The 19,554-nt window shown below is 42.6% G+C and overlaps 1 protein-coding gene across 1 annotated transcript in view; it reads left to right on the top strand.

Annotated features, from left to right (window-relative positions):
• Positions 1-9,278: 9,278 nt before the first annotated feature.
• The window catches only part of LOC136874736 (uncharacterized), a 74,712-nt gene continuing 64,436 nt past the window's right edge, over positions 9,279-19,554 (top strand). The window contains exon 1 of the mRNA XM_067148404.2: positions 9,279-9,341. The gene's annotated coding sequence lies outside the window, so the exon portion shown is untranslated. The remainder of the gene's footprint in view (positions 9,342-19,554) is intronic.

Below are 19,554 nucleotides of genomic sequence, written 5' to 3'. Positions count from 1 at the left end.
ATCAGATTAAACCAGGCACACCCTCTCAATTTTATTGGTAGATTTCAAAAGTAACACTCTGAATCGGAGAAGAAGCCTGTGATAGGTGGAAAAATAATTACAGATATTAGTGATTGGTTGGATTCAAATCTGGCTCAAATAAAAAGGAAATATTGCCAACCCACAAGTAAATGAACATCAATCAGTTACAGAAACCTAGAAATAAAACATTTCTTTAAATTATAAGTTCCTGCACTTTGCACCAGGGTGCATGATCATAGTTTCTTGGTAGTGTCATCTGTGGAGAAATGTCCAAACTTCCTGATGTATAGCAAACAAAACTAGGAAAATTTCAGTCAGTTTAGAAAACTTCACAATAACAAAATTACACAATATTTTAGTGGTGACCTCTTCTGATTAAAGTTCCAAGTTGGTGTAGTTTCAGTTTCACTGTTTTACGAATAGAGGAGTTCATTTAGGCGCTAGTTTTGAATGAACGGCGTTGAGGTGTACCTCCCGGTACGGACCTCCCCCCCCCCCACGAATGTCCATCTTTGGGGTGATACAGGAAAATTTTGAGGAAACATTTTCAGATGAAGAGAAAATAATTCTAAGGTTTTTTTGACGTTGATAGGTAGAAATTAGTTTAACTCCAGCTTTAGAGTGCCCTTATTGTTGTAGAATATGAAATACATGTTGATCGTTTTGACGGCAAGACCTGCCGACGCTTGCCGATGCCCAGGTGAAGGTCGCCCGGATCCCCCGAGTACTCTGAGATATACCTCTCCCGGTACTATGAGAGGCGGACTCCGAGCGCCGTTCACAAGGAGTCTTTACGGGAGTGGAGTGGGCCCTTACCCCACTTCAGTTGCAGTACGGAGGCGACCGGCTGAGGGGGCACTGAAACAGTAAGATCTCGGCGACAGAGAAGTGTTGTTGCAGACTTGAGAGTACGATCTTTATTGGTGATGCAGAGGGGCGGGCGGCGTGGAAGGTGGTTGTGTGCCAATAGTGCGGAGATGCAGGAGACGAGGGCTTGGTAATGGCCACTAAGGTATTGACAGCAGGAAGACCAGAGGGGAAGATCGTACATAACAGGTCATATACATAATTACATACAATAATAGTGCAGAAGGCCTCAAAAAATCAAAAAATTATAACCTTCAAACTGCTGCTAAACGATGATGGCTAAAGTTAACAATGACATTACACGGGTTTCACCTGGGAGAGGTGCACTCTAAAGATCCTCTCTGTGGCTGGATTGCTTACCAATAACGTGACAGGAGTCGAAAAATCTAAAATAATGCACGTCCCATGAAATCTGGGGGCAAGGTTGCCCGCGAGAACAAAATTTCTAACCATAACTTGATCTCCGACTTCTAAATTGGTGGGCCTCCGTCCACGATCATATCTTTCCCTAACTTTTTCATCGGACACTTTAAGATTGGCCTTAGCCTTCTTCCATAGATCTCTAATATTATCGGGATCTATTGTCTCTGGTGATACCTCATTAAGTGACCAAAGGTTAGAGAGCGGCGTGTTAGGCACAAATTTAAACACCAGAGAAGCTGGAGTGAACTTATGAGATTCATGAACTGCTGAATTTAAAGCAAAGGCAACCAATGCAGGGGCGTATCCCACCTGGAATGATCTTCATGATGAAATGTAATTAGAGCAGATCTAACATTACGATAGACCCGCTCAGCCAGAGATGGTTGAGAATAATACGCCGAAGTAGTTACGTGAGAGATGGACTGATCAAAAAAGAATTTACGGAAGAGGTTGGATGTAACGGCTTTAACATTATCAGAAATTATATATTGATAAGGACCAAAAGAAGAAACTATGCTATTTAAACGAGAAATGGTGGGCTGAGCGGTAACCAGCTTAGTCGGAAATAACCAGGAAAACATAATGAAACCATCTACACACACTAGAATGAATTTGTTGGCGTTACACTTTGATTGGGGGAAGGGTCCGACGTAGTCTATATAGAGACGTTCCATGGGGCGCGACGCTTGGTGAGATGATAATAGAGCTAGCTTAGTGGACAAGGTGCGTTTACTAAGCAAACAAGATTTACAAGCTTTCACCAATTCTCGAATTTTGCCGTCCATACCAAACCAAATGAACATCTCTCGGATCTTTTGCCGAGTTTTGAAGATGCCTAAATGCCCCCCTAATGGGGTCTCATGATAGTACCTGACGATCATAGGCACGAGAACAGCTGGAATCACCACTTTCATCTTTATGTCATGCCTCGACGGGCAACACAAAACCCCGTTCCTCAACACATAAGGGGCGACATGTTCCCCAGAGGAAAGGGTTTCAATAATAGGAGCCAGCACACGATCTTCACATTGATATCTTTCAATATCCCTGAACAACATGGGGGCATCGATTACAATGCCATTAATACCCGAAGGTATGGGCGTTAGGCGAGAAGAACTATCGTCCTGTTCAGTGGTCTTCAGATCGTGAGAAAACATGCGTCTTAGTCCAAGCGCAACAACATTTTCAGATCCTCTGATGTGCCTCAACATTAAACTGGAAGGCAGAAATCCTGATGGCCCATCGGGCTATACGACCAGTGCGACGCGGCGTAGCTAATACCCAACTTAAAGCTTGGTTATCAGTTTCTAGGTCGAACTTGACATGTTCCGGATAGAGTCGGAACTTCTCTAGTGCAAATAAGACTGTCAAACCCTCAAGTTCATAGATTGAATATTTGGCCTCTTGAGCCGATAATGTCCTAGACTCATAGGCGATGGGTCGCCTTCCGACTTCCGTTTCCTGAAGAAGTACAGCAGCCACCGCCGATACCGAGGCGTCAGTTTGGACGATGAATTTCTTGGAAAAATTAGGCATAGTGCGGACAGGGGCGTTGCAAAGAGCTAATTTCAGATCTTCAAGAGCTGCTTTTTGAGACGGCCCCCACCCAAATTTGACGCCTTTCCTACGAAGTAAGTTCAAGGGTGCCGCTCTGTTAGCGAAGTTAAAAATAAATTTCCTGAAGAAATTCACCATGCCGATGAATTTGGCAATACCTTTGATATCCTTAGTGGTTTTGAAATCCCGGATGGCCTTTGTTCTGGAATGATCGATAGAAACACCATCGGGCGAGACAATATGCCCTAGGAATGATATGGAAGGCTTAGCAAAGGCTACATTAGATAACTTCACAGTCAACCCAGCCTTACGAAGGCGATTGAGTACTTCCTTCAGATGATCTAGGTGTTCTTGAAAGGTCTCAGATAATACAACGACATCATCAAGATGATGGTACAAGTATTCAAACTTGATGTCGAAGAAGACCCTATCTAGCAGTCTAGTGAGCACGCCTGCCCCCGTGGAGAGTACGAAAGGCACGCGGTTGTACTCATACAAGTTCCAATCTGTGGAAAAAGCTGTCAGAAGCTTCTATTCCTCAGCTAGAGGGATCTGGTTGTACGCCTGATTAAGGTCTAAGATGGTGAAGAACTTAGATTTCCGAAACCATGAAAAACAAGAGTGAAGGTCAGGAAGAGGCACAGATTGTAACACCACCTTCCGATTTAAAGCCCTATAGTCAATCACAGGCCTGAAGCCACCTTGGGGTTTCGGCACCAGGAAAATGGGCGATGAATACGCCGACTTAGAGGGTCGAATATTACCATATTTTAGCATTTGGTCGATGATCTCTTTTAGAGCCTTCATTTTAGGTGGAGACAGTCTATAAGGTGGAAACCTAACTGGGATCGAATCCGTAACCTCAATATTGTATTCAATAAGGTCAGTAACACCAAGAGTATCAGAAAATGCATCCGGAAACGACTGACACAATATTTATGAATACTCTCAGCCTGGTCCTCAAGTAGATGTCCAAGGTCTAACAATATCATCCTGGGTAGGCGAAACAAATGAACATGACACAGAATTACATTTGAGGAAAAGAATCTTACAATAATTAGCAAATTTGAAAGTGCACGACTTGTTCTGAATGTCGAGCACTAGACCGGTATGAGACATGAAGTCTGCTCCTAATATTATGGGGCAAGACAAGTGTTTGGCCACGAACAATTTTATTTACCAAGTAAATTTATAAATGCGAATTTTGGCACAGATAAACCCTAAAATTTCTAAAGGAGAAGATTTAGCTGAAACACATTGGAACGAAGACGAACAATAATCAGAAAAATTTGCAGACAGGCTTTAATTTCGAATACCATTCAGCGGAAATAATGGAACAAACACTCCCTGAGTATAATAGATCGGTAACGGGTTCATTATTTGACTCAATTTTAAGAAAAGGTACAAGAGCGGCGGTCTCCGCCGCAATCGTAAGGCATTCTTTAGGGCATTGGAATGATGGGTTAGGTGGACCCTTATCCTTACCCGAGCTTCCGCTGGGTTTAACAGGAGCTGAGCCTGGAAAAGATAAACACGCCGACTCAGCCGATGACACTAGTCACTTTCGATTATTAGATTTCGCGGAGGTTGCACCAGAAGTTGAATGGGAGGGGGTGCTATTCGCGTTAGGGCAATTCTTGGCGATATGAGAAAATGAGCCAATTTAAAACATCCTTGTGATACCCTGCCCCATTCTTTGTCCCACTCGATTTTATTACTGGGCACTTGTTACGCAGATGATCCATCGACCCACAAGCGTAGCATTTGCGGGTGATGAATGTTCTGCGGGCTTGAGGCCGAAAATGACTAGAAGACGGAGGGGTCTCCTTAGTGACTCGTAAGGTGTCGGCATACCTAACTGCTTCGGCTGAGACAGCCATAGCCTCTAATTCTGCAGAAGTTTGAAGACGCGACGCGAAACACAAATACGACCTGTAGGGCGGGGAAATCCCTTCAACAATCGTCTGCACAATTTGATCTTCTGGGAAATGAAGACCGAATACCCTTGTGTAAAACTTAATATCTTCGATGAAGTCTGCCAGGTTTTCATCCAGTCGCTGTACTCTGAAACACATTGGAACGAATTTGAATTTGAATTAAGGAAGACATGGCCCGAGCAGGAATGTAGTTAGCTAACAGATGGGCGTGGAAGTGTTCTATAGAAGATTGTTCAGCTATTGCTTTGTTAATTTTGTCCGCGAAGACGCCTGTGGAGTAAGGGTAAATAATTTCAAGAATTTGGGAATGAGAGAGAGAAAACACTAGGGCATGATCTTGGAAATCAACTAAAAGCCTTAAAAATGAAATGACCTCGTTAGTAGAATTTATAGAAAACTTAGAAATTCCCCTAAGCAACATAGCCAAAGAATAAGACAAACTACTGAACCCAGGTGACATAGTAGGTAACGACCTAGAAGGTTGAAAAGTCTCAGACGGCGTATTATTTAAAAAGAAAGGTGGGATTGATGTGCGACGATCGGACTCGGTTTCCAATGGGGCAGATGTTTGTTGGGTAGCTACAGATTTTCTGCTTTCTACATTCTTGGAAGAATCTTCCTCACTCACCATGTTTATCGCAGGGGCTTGGTCGGTTTTGGGAGTAGCTGCCCCGGTCAACAAGTGAAGAAATTTATTAAACATTTCAGAAAGGTGTTCAACAAGGTTACTAGCCTCCTTAGCATGGTCTTCTTTTAACTTGAGAGACAATAGGTCCCTAACCCTATTATAAAAATTGAACAATCTAGCTTGTACTCTTTTAAGTTGATTGGGAGATAGATCACTCACTTCAAAAAAAACTTACTACAGAAGCTAGCTCAGTGGTGTTGTCTGTGATAGTGGATAGAGCCTCATTAATTTCTTTTACCCCCAAAGTTGGGATACTAATAGGTAATTCTAATGATTCTTTAAGCTTGGTGGTATCTGCCGCAACCATGCCTCCAGACTGAACATTCCTAATAAGTAATTCATAAATTAATTCCTCCTTGCGCAAGTAGCCGGGATGGAGGACTTCGTGAGGACCAGACATGATGAAAGAAAATTTACGAATTTAGGGGAGGAAAAAATTTCCAGCGATTGAGAAAATTCTTAGAGTTCGGACCGAATCCTATGTTTTAGCGGTCAAAAGGGCTTAACTGAGACCCATTCAACCACGCTCTGCTACCAATTGTTCCGGGGTTTCCGTGGAACGCAGAGGTGAAAGAAGGTGTCGGTGTGAATGGGTCTAACTACAATGTCAAGAATTGAATTTAAAATTTAAACTGAAGGTTATATTTTCAGAACCTCAAACTTAACAATTTTTTATGACAATATTGCAGGTACAAGTAGCAATCATTAAACCAGACACGGAAAAATCCAAGATTCAGAACCTTAACACTTTGGGCTTTACGCCCCTAGCTTAACATTTCCTGAGCTACAAGCTCAAATTTACAAAAGAGCACACATTATTCAGGGGCCGAAATCCCCTAATTCAATAGCACTTGCTCTCCAAAATCTAAATATCCAGCCTTCCAGGGGCACTGTTTACAATTACAAAATTTTGCAAAACAACTAACAGGCTCTCAGCTTCTTCTAGCCTATTCAAGACAATATAAGAAAATTACAATCAGTCGCCCATCAAGGCACAACTTACAAGTTGAAAGGTAGTTATACAGGGGTATCTATTACCCAACCTACAGGGCCTTTGCTTTAAAGAACAGGTTAAGTAAATGGCCTGAAACACAAACTGAATGGAGGCGTATACTTTCACTGCTAGATATGAACACTAAAGCAACCTAAGGGGCTCTAGGCCGATGAAACAGGGGCTATTCCCAAACTCCTGAGGTGACTCGTATAGACATTAATTTACCACATTACAGAATGAAAAAAGTTATAAAAGTAGTCACCTCAAATCAAGATGAAGGGGAGCTCGAGAGGGTAATTCACTCCCTATCCCCGATTTACAGTTAAAGAGTTCATGAAGTTTTTACATTAGCCGAAAGAAGATTTACATTTTAGAAAAGTTCCTTACATAGTTAAAGATTCGGACCTTTCCTTCGGGTTAAACTGCGGAGGTAGCAAGAAAGAAAAAGTTATGTGGCCATTACCTTGTAGAAGTTCTAGCAGCTGACGAAAGAGGCCGCCCGCCTCCCGCTTTGACACACACACTCAGTAAGATGACGATCAATTGGCCAAGAGACGTGAAAAGCCGCAGTTTATAAACCCTCAGGGAAGGTTCGAGATCTTTCACGACTTAACCAGCCACACCCTCTCACTTTTATTGGTTAAACTCAAAGTTACACTGATAATCGAGGAATAAACCTGAGATAGGTTGAAAATTAATTACAGAAATTATTGATTGGCTAGATTCAAAACTGGCGGAAAGAAAAGGAAGAATTGCCAACCCAAAAACAAATGAACATCAATCAGTTACAAAAACCTAGAAATACAAAACTTCTTTAAATTATAAGTGCATAACCTTGCACCAGGTTGCATGATCATAGTTTATTAGTGGTGTCATCTGTGGAAGAATGTCCAGACTTCTTGATGAATGGCAAACAAAACAAGGAGAAATTCAGTCAGTTTAGGCAACTGCACAATAACAAAATTACATCATATTTCTGTGATGACATCTTCTGAGTGAAGTTCTAAGTTGGTGTAGTTTCAGTTTAGCTGTTTTACCAATAGAGGAGTTCATTTAGGCGCTGAATTTGAATGCGCGGCAATGGGGTGTACCTCCCGGTACAATTATTATTATTATGTGTGGCTGTATGGCTAAATGATTAGAATGCTTGTCTTTTGTCCTAGGGATTCAGGGTCCGGTTCCCGGTCCGGTCGTGGATTTGGACTTTCAGTAGTTAATTCCTCTGGCTTGGAGGCGGATGTCTGAGCTATGTTCATCATTAGAATTCATCTTAGGCAGGATCCAATCTTCACAGACGCGCAGGTCACGTATAGGGCAACAACTCGAAAGACCTGCCCCAGGCCTCTCCGGAGGCCACACGGCACTGTTGGTAGGGGCTGCCTGGCCCAGGCAGTAAAGGCGTGCTCTGTTCGTCCGGGAGGACGTGAGTTCGAATCCCTGTCAGGAAGTCGTACAATTTAAGAAACGAGATTTCCACTTGCGAGGTGCACATGGCCCTGCGGTGCACTCAGCCTACACCAAAAATGAGTGCCAGGTTAATTCCTGGGGCAAAGGCGGCCGGGCGTAGAGCTAACTACTCTACTCCATCAAGTGCCGAGGTTACGGATAGTGGAAGCCTTTACCTTCCACCTCTCCAACGACCTTTACGGCCTGTACGGAGATGACTGTGCTTTGCTTTTACTACTATTATTATTATCATCAGCATTATACTGGCTTCGATTCCCGTTCGGGTCAAGGATTATTATTACTATTACTATTATTATTGTCCGCCTCTGTGGTGTAGTGGTTAGTGTGATTAGCTGCCAACCCCGGAGGCCCGGGTTCGATTCCCGGCTCTGTCACGAAATTTGAAAAGTGGTACGAGGGCTGAAACGGGGCCCACTCAGCCTCGGGAGGTCAACTGAGTAGAGGTGGATTCGATTCCCACCTCAACCATCCTGGAAGTGGTTTTCTGTGGTTTCCCACTTCTCCTCCAGGCAAATGTCGGGATGGTACCTAACTTAAGGCCACGGCCGCTTCCTTCCCTCTTCCTTGTCTATCCCTTCCATTCTTCCCATCCCCCAGAAGGCCCCTGTTCAGGTGAGGCGGCCTGGGCGTGGTACTGGTCATCCTTCCCAGTTGTATCCCCCGACTCAGAGTCTGAAGCTCCAGAACACTGCCTTTGAGGCGGTAGAGGTGGGATCCCTCGCTGAGCCCGAGGGAAAAACCAACCCTGGAGGGTAAACAGATAAAGAAAGAAAGAAAGAAAGAAAGAAAGAAAGAAAGAAAGATTATTATTATTATTAGTAGTAGTAGTAGTAGTAGTAGTAGTAGTAGTAGTATTGTTATTATTACTAACATCATTATACTGGCTTCGATTCCTAGTCGGCTCGAGGATTTTTAGCTGTATGTGGTAATTTGCTCTGGTCGGAGACTGGATGTTAGTGTTCGTTTTAACACATGTATCTTCACACAGCATTACCAATCACTACAGAAACATCTAATAGTGAGTACTTCCCTCCACATTCAGCCAACACGAACAATGCCACACGATGTGCCGATCGCAAACAATTGGTAAAATGGTCAGAAAAAATTATCAACATCATCATTATGTCCTAATAGGACTAACAAGCATGGCTCTGTACATAGACAGGTTATGTTGGCACCTGAAGACGAAGAATCCAAGGCAGGCAAATTCTTACGAATGCCGGTGGTGCTGTCGCGGGCGAAGTAGGCCTGCCGGCTGGAGGAGTGGTGGTGCTGACATCCATTTAAAAGAAGCGGAGCGGTCCACCAGAGCTCAGTACTGAAAGTTCGCTGTGCGCGTCAAGAGCCAGTGTAGTGTCGTGTTGTGTTCTTGGCAGTGAATTCAACTGTAAGTCGACCTTCAACTATTTCAAGTACTTTACGGATTTCTCTCATAGCAAGAGTAGTTACATTATTATTTATGCTGGACTGAGTTACAAACTGTAGATGGTAAGAGAGCTGGCTTTCCGAGCCTGCATTGGTGGTTAGATTTACTCGAAATTCAGCGGGACAAAATTTCGGCACTTTGCCGTCTTCGATAACAGTAAAAGTAGTTAATGGGGCGTAAAACCAATAACATATATAAAAATGAGTGCAAGTGGCCTATATTGAAATAATTTACGATAAATAAACATGTCTGTGTCATGTTTATACCAGGACTGTTTGAATGAAACTGTTCATTTGAGAAAAAGTCAAAATATGCCCTTACGTGGAAACAGGAATGTTTTGACATGATAGCACTTATAAAGTCAGGCTACATGCATTCAGTCCTCAGATTAACGAAATCATGTGCGCACATTCGGGCTTACAGCTCCGGAATTAAACATCCGATCCGAATATTTGAGTGGATAAATAAGACGACTCTTGGTTAGCTTTAAAAAAAGTGGCGATTTTGAATTGTAGGATTCGGTTTGTCATTAATAACTCCGAAGCTAAAAGACATACGGTGGTTAGAAGATTTGATATCTCACATTTGCATAACAAAGTGGCCCGAAACCCCGAAAGAATAACACAACAAAGAAGGAACCCAAAATTTGAAATCGTAAATTCTTTTGAGAAATTACAACTAGAAACTATTGCCATGTTTGGTACCACTGGAAACAGGGATTTGAATAGGAGTGTGCGTGACACAGCGAGGTATTCCCTCACCTGTTCCCACTCGGATTTATTTAATTTATTTTTACTTTTTTGTGCATGGACTTATTAAGATGATGTCTAAAGTCAGTTTGCAACAAAAGCAAGTACACATCTTCTCATATTTGCACAACTTTGTTTATGAGCAGTACAATTACTCATTTAAAAGGATAATTCAACGAAAAAAGAATATACGACGATATAGCTGGGCTGAGTAGCTCAAACGGCCCTCTTGAACTCAAGTTAGTGGGTTCGATTCCAGCTCAGTGCGGTGGTATTACAAGGTGTTCAAATACGATAGTCTCGTGTCCCTAGAATTACCAGCACGCAAATGAACTCCTGAGGGACAAAAGTTCGGCACTTCAGCGTCTCCATAAACTTTAAATGTCGTTCGTAGGACCTAAAACGAACAACATTATTATAAGTGTAAACTTTGATATTCTTCAGAGTTTATCTTTCTTCGTTATTTGAGACACATGATAAAAACAAGGAAAATTATCTTCCAAGATCGAGTTAGACAAAACTCTAACATCCAAGAGCATATTAAAATCCCATAGCTCTTGTTCTTCTCCCACTAGCTGGTGAGATCGCGAGTGCGAACTCTGTCGCACATATTAGCGTAGCCCTGTTTTAGAGCGGATGCCCTTCCTGAGACCAGCCCAATGAGAAGGGATGTAGTGACTATTGCGTGTTGGTAATGTGGTCTGTTATATGAAACGGAGACTGTTAGGCCAAGCACAAATACTCCGTTCCCGAGTGAGAGGAATTAACCACATGCAATTGAAATTTCTGACCTGACCTCTGAACCGAAGGTTTCAACGCTCACCATTCAGTAAAGGAGCTAGACAAAAACCTATAGCAACTGTCTATAGTCTAACATTAACTATTGGAGGTACTTCAACCCAACTTCATATTTAGGTGGAATGAAGCAGCTCAAGGAAGATGCATATCATTTCAAAATCACCGAGTGAGTTGGCACAGTGGTTCGGATCGCGTATCTATCAATTGAAAAATGCTATTTGCTTTACGTCGCACCAACACAGATAGGTCTTATGGCGACGATGGGACAAGAAAGGGCTAGGAGTGGGAAGGAAGCGGCCGTGGCCTTAATTGATGGCAAACCACGGAAAACCATCTTCAGGGGTGCCGATAGTGGGGTTCGAACCCACTATCTCCCGGATGCAAGCTCACAGCTGCGCGCCCCTAACCGCACGGCCAACTCGCCCGGTCATTTGAAAGATGGCGAGTTCGAATACCATAATCGAAAACGCTAAGGATGGTTTTCCATCGTTTCTCAATATCGCACCAGGCAAATATTGGTTCTGTACGACCTTCTCAGTTATCCCTTTCTCATCCTCGAGTCGCCAGAAAGCCTTAGATGTGTAAGTGTGACATTAAGCCACTGTATATGTATGTTTAGTTCTCAGCCCGAAGGCTGGTTGGATCCTCAACAGCTCCGCCATCAGCTGTCAGAGATGGCCTAGGCATCACTGAAGAGGCGTACTAGGGAACTAACAAAAGAAATCGTTCCAAAATTCCTGACTGTAAGCTACCGGGGTTTGCGGGGAGCACGGTATGTTACCTCGTAACGTGCACGTGTGGTCTATACGTCATAAATGATTTGTCTGTTTGACCAGAAATAATTCAGCACTGGCCGAATTTTAAATATTAGTGTTCATTTCTCCTTCCCTCCCCGCCACAGAACGTTCCTTCTCGTACGAGTTGTGCCCTCCTACTCTCCCACTCCACTTCGATGTAAGTCACTGACATCACGAAAATCTCCCTGTCAATGGCGGGTACACCGGGCTATTTCTTGCATCTCTTCCTTTCTTGTCGTTTTTTCCTCACCCTGGTGGGTTCGTGCCACACGTGGACTTAGCCCAGTTATATGGCCGGATGCCCTTCGTGACGCCAAATGTATAAGGAGGGATGTATTTACTGTTGTGCGTTTCGGTAGTGTTATGTACATATGAAAAGGTGTGTAATGAGATAATAATACGCACCCAGTCCCCGAGCTAGCGGGAATAACCATTCGCTAGGACTCCCGACTCGTCCGGAAATCGAACGTATGACTCTCTGGCTGTGATGCTGATCATTCATTTTGCTATTTTATTTACGCCACGCTGACACAATGTCTTATGATGACTATGCAATCGAACCCAGGGCCTTGTGAGTCGTTACTCTGATTATTCCATAAATTTGAAGTTTAATGCCTATGAAAGGATAACTTTACAAATAACACTTTATGAGGGAATTTGTGTATGGAAGAATCAGCTTCTAACTATGAATATCACGTCCCATGTTATGATGTTTCGTTATCAAATGTGTCTTGTCTTTCTCTTTCATTTTCCTTTGTTCCCTTTTATTGGCAAATTGTAGATAAGCATCCATGTCAATAAATCTCTCTGCTGGTGTGTTCTTTCCTCCTGGTCGTGCTTCTACTTGAGGACTTAGGGGTATTCATCCAAATTTATTTATTTATTTATTTATTTATTTATTTATTTATTTATTTATTTATTTATTTATTTATTTTGTCTCGAAGTGTACAAATTTTCATCTAAAGCCAGTTGAGCCGTTTAATTCCTTTCTGTTTCCGCAGTTAGTTCTCATCTTATTTAGACCACGTTATAACTATAAACATCAGCCTATGAACTTAAGATCTTGTCAAGGCAACAGGTATCTCTGACTAATTAAATATCTGGAAGCACTCGTATTTCTTGGCGGTGATGAATACTACCAGATTCTTTACATGCCATTGGCGGCAGAACGTGGCAGCTGAACCCGGTCAGCTCTGCAAGGTTTCTGTCTGGCCCTGAACTTGCTTTAATCGAGGCCACGGGCCTTATTCGATCTCTCCTTTAAAAGTGAGACAGGCAGACTGCGGCAGGAAGTGTCGTCACGGGAAGCAGAAGAGTCTAACACGTGAACTTCCGTACCACCTTCTGGTGCCTAGATATGAATGAAGTGCTCTAATTTTCTCAATTATGTTTTCATGTCCCGCAGGTATAGCTCAGACAAGAGCGGCTACAATTCTACGGACCCAAATCTTCTATCTGAAAACGTCTGAGTTAATTAGATACTCTCCATAAACACTCCAGGTGCTTTACATAAACATCTAAGACACGGTTTTCAATTAACAATTATACTACTACTTTCTTTTCCTAGGAATTTATCGTAGCACTTACAGTTCAGGTTTCCAGCGAAGTTGAGGTAGGAAAGGGCTAGGACTGGAATAAAGCGATCGTGACCGTATTTAAGGTATATCACCAGCATTTACCTTCTGTGAAAAATGCGGAAGCCATGGAAAACCATCTTCGGAGATACCAACAGAGAGATTCGTACCCACGATCTATCGAATGCAAGCTCAGAACCAGATACCGTGCAGCCAGCTCGCTCAGTGGTACTACTATAGCCTAAGTAACAATATTTTAATTAGGGGCATAATAGTAGAATAACTGGCTTCTCACACACGGCTCTATGGTTTGAATCCCAGCCAATGCACGTGGGTTTTGTGTAATCAACACTCAACAACTAAAATAGATAACATGCTGAACTATTTATTTATTTATTTATATACTAATAATGTGAAAATTGATCTTACCTGTAGAATCTCTTGAGGAGAATACATCAGGACAGTAAACATGGTTGAACAGTTGTGAAACACTAGGAACTCGTAATATGCCTCCACAACTGGATGACGTGAATGAAAGAACAAATACCGAGCTCGATAGCTGCAGTGGCTTAAGTGTGGCCAGTATCCATTTTTCGGAAGATAGTCGGTTCGAACCCCACTGTCGCCAGCCCTGAAGATGGTTTTCCGTAGTTTCCCATTTTCACACCAGCCAAATGCTGGGGCTGTCACTTAATTAAGGCCATGGCTGCTTCCTTCCCACTCCTAGCCCTTTCCTGTACCATCGTCACCATAAAACCTATCTGTGTCTTTGCGACGTAAAGCAACTTGTAATTTAAAAAGTAAATACGTACAAATCTCAGAGAGTTGTAAGAAGGACATTCAACGATGGTTTTTCGTATACCATCAAATTATTTAATTTATTTATCATTTTAATTTATTTTAGTCCTTGATAATCTATAAATGGAAATAAAACTACCTGCGGTCATCTAACCTTCTAGTTAAACCTTCACACACGTGGGCCGATGACCTCGATGTTAGGCCCCTTTAAACAACAAGCATCATCATCATCATCATCATCAAATCTGCACACTTCTTATTCTGATAGATTTGAGTATGTTTGTATCTTGTCCTCTCTCTAGCCAGTCTTTCCTAAACTGTTTAAAGTTGACAACGCTGAAGGTACCACTCAGTTCTTATTTGTATTTTACTGGCTAATTCGTGAAAAAGGGCCAGATTGGCACGTAGCGGAAAAAGGTGTGGTAGTTTTAAATGGTATTATTATTATTATTATTATTATTATTATTATTATTATTATTATTAATGTGCAACTTTAGTTGGGAGAAGAGTTGCACAAAAATGGCGCCAATACGCTACACATGTCCAGTAATGTTGATTGTGTTGAATTATTGTTAAGAATGGTTCAGTACTACTTTGCCATACCTGCATATAACGCAGCTGTAGGGACAATATACAATATTCTTTTCTAAATTTTCAGTGGCCGTACAAGTGAAATAATCCCACAATTGGAAGTGTAAAATTGTTAATTGTACCACACAACATGCAAAATGTGTACAGTATTTATTTCTTGTGTGTGGATTTTACAATTAGCTTTACATCACATCGGCATAGTGAACCCTTTAAGATCCATAAATGTCATGAGTTCAATAGAAAGGTCTTATGGTGACGATGGGATAGAAGAGGGCCAGGAACGGGAAGGAAGTGACCATAGCCTTAATTAAGATACAGACCCAGCATTTGCTGGTGTGAAAATGGGGAACCACGGAAAACCATCTTGAGGGCTGCCAACAGTGGAGTTCGAATCCACTATCTCCCGAATGCAAGCTGACAGCTATGTGACTCAAACCATGCAGCCACTCGCTCGTGTACAGTACTATGATAACATTGTCTTTAAAACAGTTTCTCATAAAAATAGTCCAAGCCAGTCAAAAATATGTGAAATAAATTCTCCCGGTTTATAAACTTTACAATATGGTAAACCCTGTTTTTCTTTCTTTCTTAATCTGCTTACCCTCCTCCAGGGTTGGTCTTTCCCTCGGACTCAGCGAGGGATCCCACCTCTACCGCCTCAAGAGCAGTGTCCTGGAGCGTAAGACATTGGGTCGGGGATACAACTGGGGAGAATGACCAGTACCTCGCCTAGGCGGCCTCTCCTGCTATGCTGAACAGGGGCCTTGGTGGGGGATGGGAAGATTGGAAGGGATAGACAAGGGTGGGGGAAGGAAGCGGCCGTGGTCTTAAGTTAGGTTAGGTACCATCCTGGCATTTGCCTGCAGGAGAAGTGGGAAACCACAGAAAACCACTTTCAGGATGGCTGAGGTAGGAATCGAACCCACCTCTACTCATTTGACCTCCCGAGGCTGAGTGGACCCCGTACCACGTTCCAAATTTCGTGACAGAGCCCTGAATCGAACCCGGGCCTCCGGGGGTGGCAGCTAATCACACTAACCACTACACCACAGAGGCGGACTTTTTTTCATTTTCAAATATGGTAACCCTGCTCAAAGAAAGAATGGGCATGGTATCGTAGGTTCCTCGCGTTTAATATATTATCGAGCTTAATTTTAATTACTGACATAACTGTTATTCCTCGCTTTGGAAACAAGTTTCCCACTTGATGAGTATATACTCTCGCTTGCGCTCTTATAATGTTCACCTTCTTAGACGTAATTTATAACCCCGCAGTTCGGCCTTCTCTGGGTCTCTGGTACCGAGTTTTAAGTAGCCATGTTGACTAAAAGTGCCACATTATTTATTGTCCACTTTCATTTTTATACTTACCTGTATACATCGCTGCACTTTGACGTCTATTTATTAGTAATAATTCACTAATCCTGTTGACTGTTTGCCTCCAACACTTTGTTTTTGGCATGGTGACTTGCCCGCTGTAGGCTTCATGTTATCCAACCATCCATTGACTTCTACTGGTGCCGTATACGTCAAGCACTTTATCAACCATCACCAAGCTCTTTCCCTCACAATCAGTGTAGGCACCCTGCACAATGTTGGAACTTCTCGACAAATGCTAATAAACACGCTAAAATACAGTATCGTCTCAGATGCACCATTGCGGCGTTCCGTGGTCGCCTCAAAATGATCTCCGAGAATCATAACCACGGTCTCCAAATCAGAATATACATCTACCAGCCGGGCTGAGTGGCTCAAACGGTTAAGGCGCTGGCCTTCTGACCCCAACTTGGCAGGTTCGATCCTGGCTAAGTTCGGTGGTATTTGAAGGTGCTCCAATACGTCAGCCTCGTGTCGGTAGATTTACTGGCACGTAAAAGAGCTCCTGCGGGACTAAATTCCGGCACCTCGGTGCCTCCGAAAACCGTAAGAGTACTTAGTGGGACGTAAAGCAAATAGCATTATTATTATTATTACTATCATACATCTACCATGTCATAGCAACACTTATGTAGCCTATATAAGATTCGGGTTGTTTACGAAAGTCACTTAAAATGTTTGCAAAAATTTGACCGGCGTTGTCTTAGAGGAATTCTTTGAGTAAAATGACAAGACGTTGAACAAACATCTGTGTGTCGGAAGAGACCTCTGACAGTTAATGATAATTAATGCGGCCACATGAGCCTCCTACCTAACACATGCCCTCCAAAGCGAGAGATAGACTGTAGATTCAATTTGTTGAAGAATAGACAGCGTAATCAGGAAGGACGGCAAAGCGAATAATATTTATGTTATTAGTTTTTACGTGCTACTAATTACATTTTTATGAATTTCGGAGACGCCGAGGTGTCGGAATTTAGTCCCGCAGGAGTACTTTTATATGCCAGTAAATCTACCGACAAGAGGCTGACGTATTTGAGTACCTTCAAATACCACCGGACTGAGCCAAGATCGAGCCTGCCAAGTTGGGTTCAGAAGGCTAGCATCTCAGCCGTCTGAGCGACTCAGCCCGGCCAGAAAAAGCAATGCAAAAGCATTCTTTAGTCTAATATGAAGAAGTTCCAAATTGCATATGATCGGCGAATATGGCGACGTATTGTCCACGAAGGACCCACAATAGTTTGAACAACGGCGAAGTGACGAGTGCGAAAAAACACGGCAGAGGAGAACGAGAACAATGTCCAACAACGAGAAGCTTCAATACTTTTAATGTGACAGCCTTGCGGTAAAATTAGTTTCCTTCGCAGACCAGTCCTTGAAGTGAGAAATCAATATCATTGTAATTGAGAACATGAATCTCAGCCCTTCAGAATTATAATTCGCAACATGATTGCCACTATCCATTAATTCAGGGTTTAAGAGATTTCCAGTCCTACAGTTACCCAATAAGAAAAGCTGGCAAAGTGTTTACATTCGGCGTGAAGTAATTGGTCAAGCTCTGTCCTTCTTTGCCAAAGGTTACGAATTTGAATCCCAGCAGGGTCGGTTTGATATGTAAGAATATTTAAATACAAGGCACTTGTCAGCGTAAAATAACGGGCACTTCAGGAAACCTCTTCTCAGGGGTGAAATTCCGAGATTCTGGCGTTTCACAGTATCAGTGGTTGCTACGAGGGCACTGCTCTCTTGTCATTTTCATTGTTTCAGTATAACTTTTAGGAAATTTAGTACAACTTGTCATAAAATAGTTGTAAATCTGATCGAGTTACACATAGTATAGGCCTCACTACCTCCGGCCCAAAGTAATTGGGATTTTATAACGATTTTTCTTTTCTTAATTCTCATTTTCTAATTTTCATTTTTATTTTTTAATATTATTTCATGTATTTTATGATCTTCGATATAAGAGTAAATATGTGTTTAATTTCATCACCCATCCAAGGTAATTGTTGATTGGGATTTTATAATGTCTTGGTCTACTGAAAATCTCTGAGCGTGTCTTGACACACTCTAAAGAACACCTAGGGATGAAGAAAGATCGCATTACGAGAAAAATATAATGTAATTAGGACACTAGCTCCTATAATGACCTGCGATGCGTGCAGAAACAAACCGTGGCGAGGATAATGGATATTCTCATGAACGTTCTCATATCTCACGCTTTGTTTCTCATCAAAACCACTTCGACGAGGAAGCGTTACTTTACTGTACTTCAAGCAGTAAGCTTTGTGATCGCGTAAAAATCTTAACGGCCGTTAAACTACTTGTTAAGAGACAAATACTTCAAGGACATACGTTCTAGTAAATCCCTGTGTGGATGAGTGGTAGTGTCGTTCTATGGATCCCTAGATGGCGGAGTTTTGCACTTCAGGAGTTATTTTGCGTGCCAGTAAATCCACACTCTGTTGTCTCCATTCTACGCTTGGTAGGTGAGAGTTCCGAGGCATAAGGAAGTGATCAAATGTAACAAAATGATGTACTGACCTCGTAACATATCAAAAGCTTTTCACAAATATCTCCCAGATGGATCAATGTTTGACTCAAAGGTGAGGTACAGGAATGGATGAAATGGCGTATGGCATTTAGTGCCGGGAGTGTCCGAAGACATGTTCGGCTCGCCAGGTGCAGGTCTTTCGATTTGACGCTGTAGGCGACCTACGCATCGTAATAAGTATGAATTGATGATGAAGAAGACACATACACCCAGCCCCAGTGCCAGCGAAATTAACCAATGATGGTTAAAATTCCCGACCCTGCCGGGAATCAAACCCGGAACCCCTGTGACAAGATGCCAGCACGCTAACCATTTAGCCATGGAGCCGGACACAGTAATGGATGTAACAAATCGAAAATGCAGCTGTCGGCGACACCGAAAGCTAATTATCTTTCCTTCGGGGATGAGGATGGAGAGTTGGTGGAGATCGCGGAAGTCGAGTGTCATCTTCGCTGCCTTACCACTATGGCAACCGCGGTTTGAGTCCCGGCCAATGTATTTTGGATACTTTAAATAAAATGTTTCATCCCTGCGGTTCGGATTCCACATAAAACTGGAAGTTCCGCTGTGGTGATCATTATATTAACTGTCACGTAAAACCACAGGCGTATTCTATGTTTTCGAAGTCTCATGCGCTCCTAATTTTAACGTTGCACCCCTCAGCAGGAGCGATGTAACCATACCTCATAAGAAAAGGAGAGAGTCGGTAACCTCAACCAGCCATAAAGCTCAAGTATGTGGTTAGCTCTTGTTAATAAAATTTGCATTTAAGGTGTGAGGAATTCGGGTCCAAACTCGTATCCCTCTCATCAACTTCAGAGCAGACAATGTACTGTGTCGCCGTCTTGTGTAGGACGGAATGTGAGTAGCACCTACGCTACATCTCAGTCTAGATGTGTGTGGTTTACATTCTCCTTCTAAACAGGTCCTCTGCAG

The sequence above is a fragment of the Anabrus simplex genome, chromosome 5 (assembly GCF_040414725.1).
Source record: "Anabrus simplex isolate iqAnaSimp1 chromosome 5, ASM4041472v1, whole genome shotgun sequence".
Lineage (NCBI taxonomy): Eukaryota > Metazoa > Arthropoda > Insecta > Orthoptera > Tettigoniidae > Anabrus > Anabrus simplex.
The sequence above is the reverse complement of the archived record's forward strand: the minus strand, read 5'-3'. Positions and strand labels throughout refer to the sequence as shown.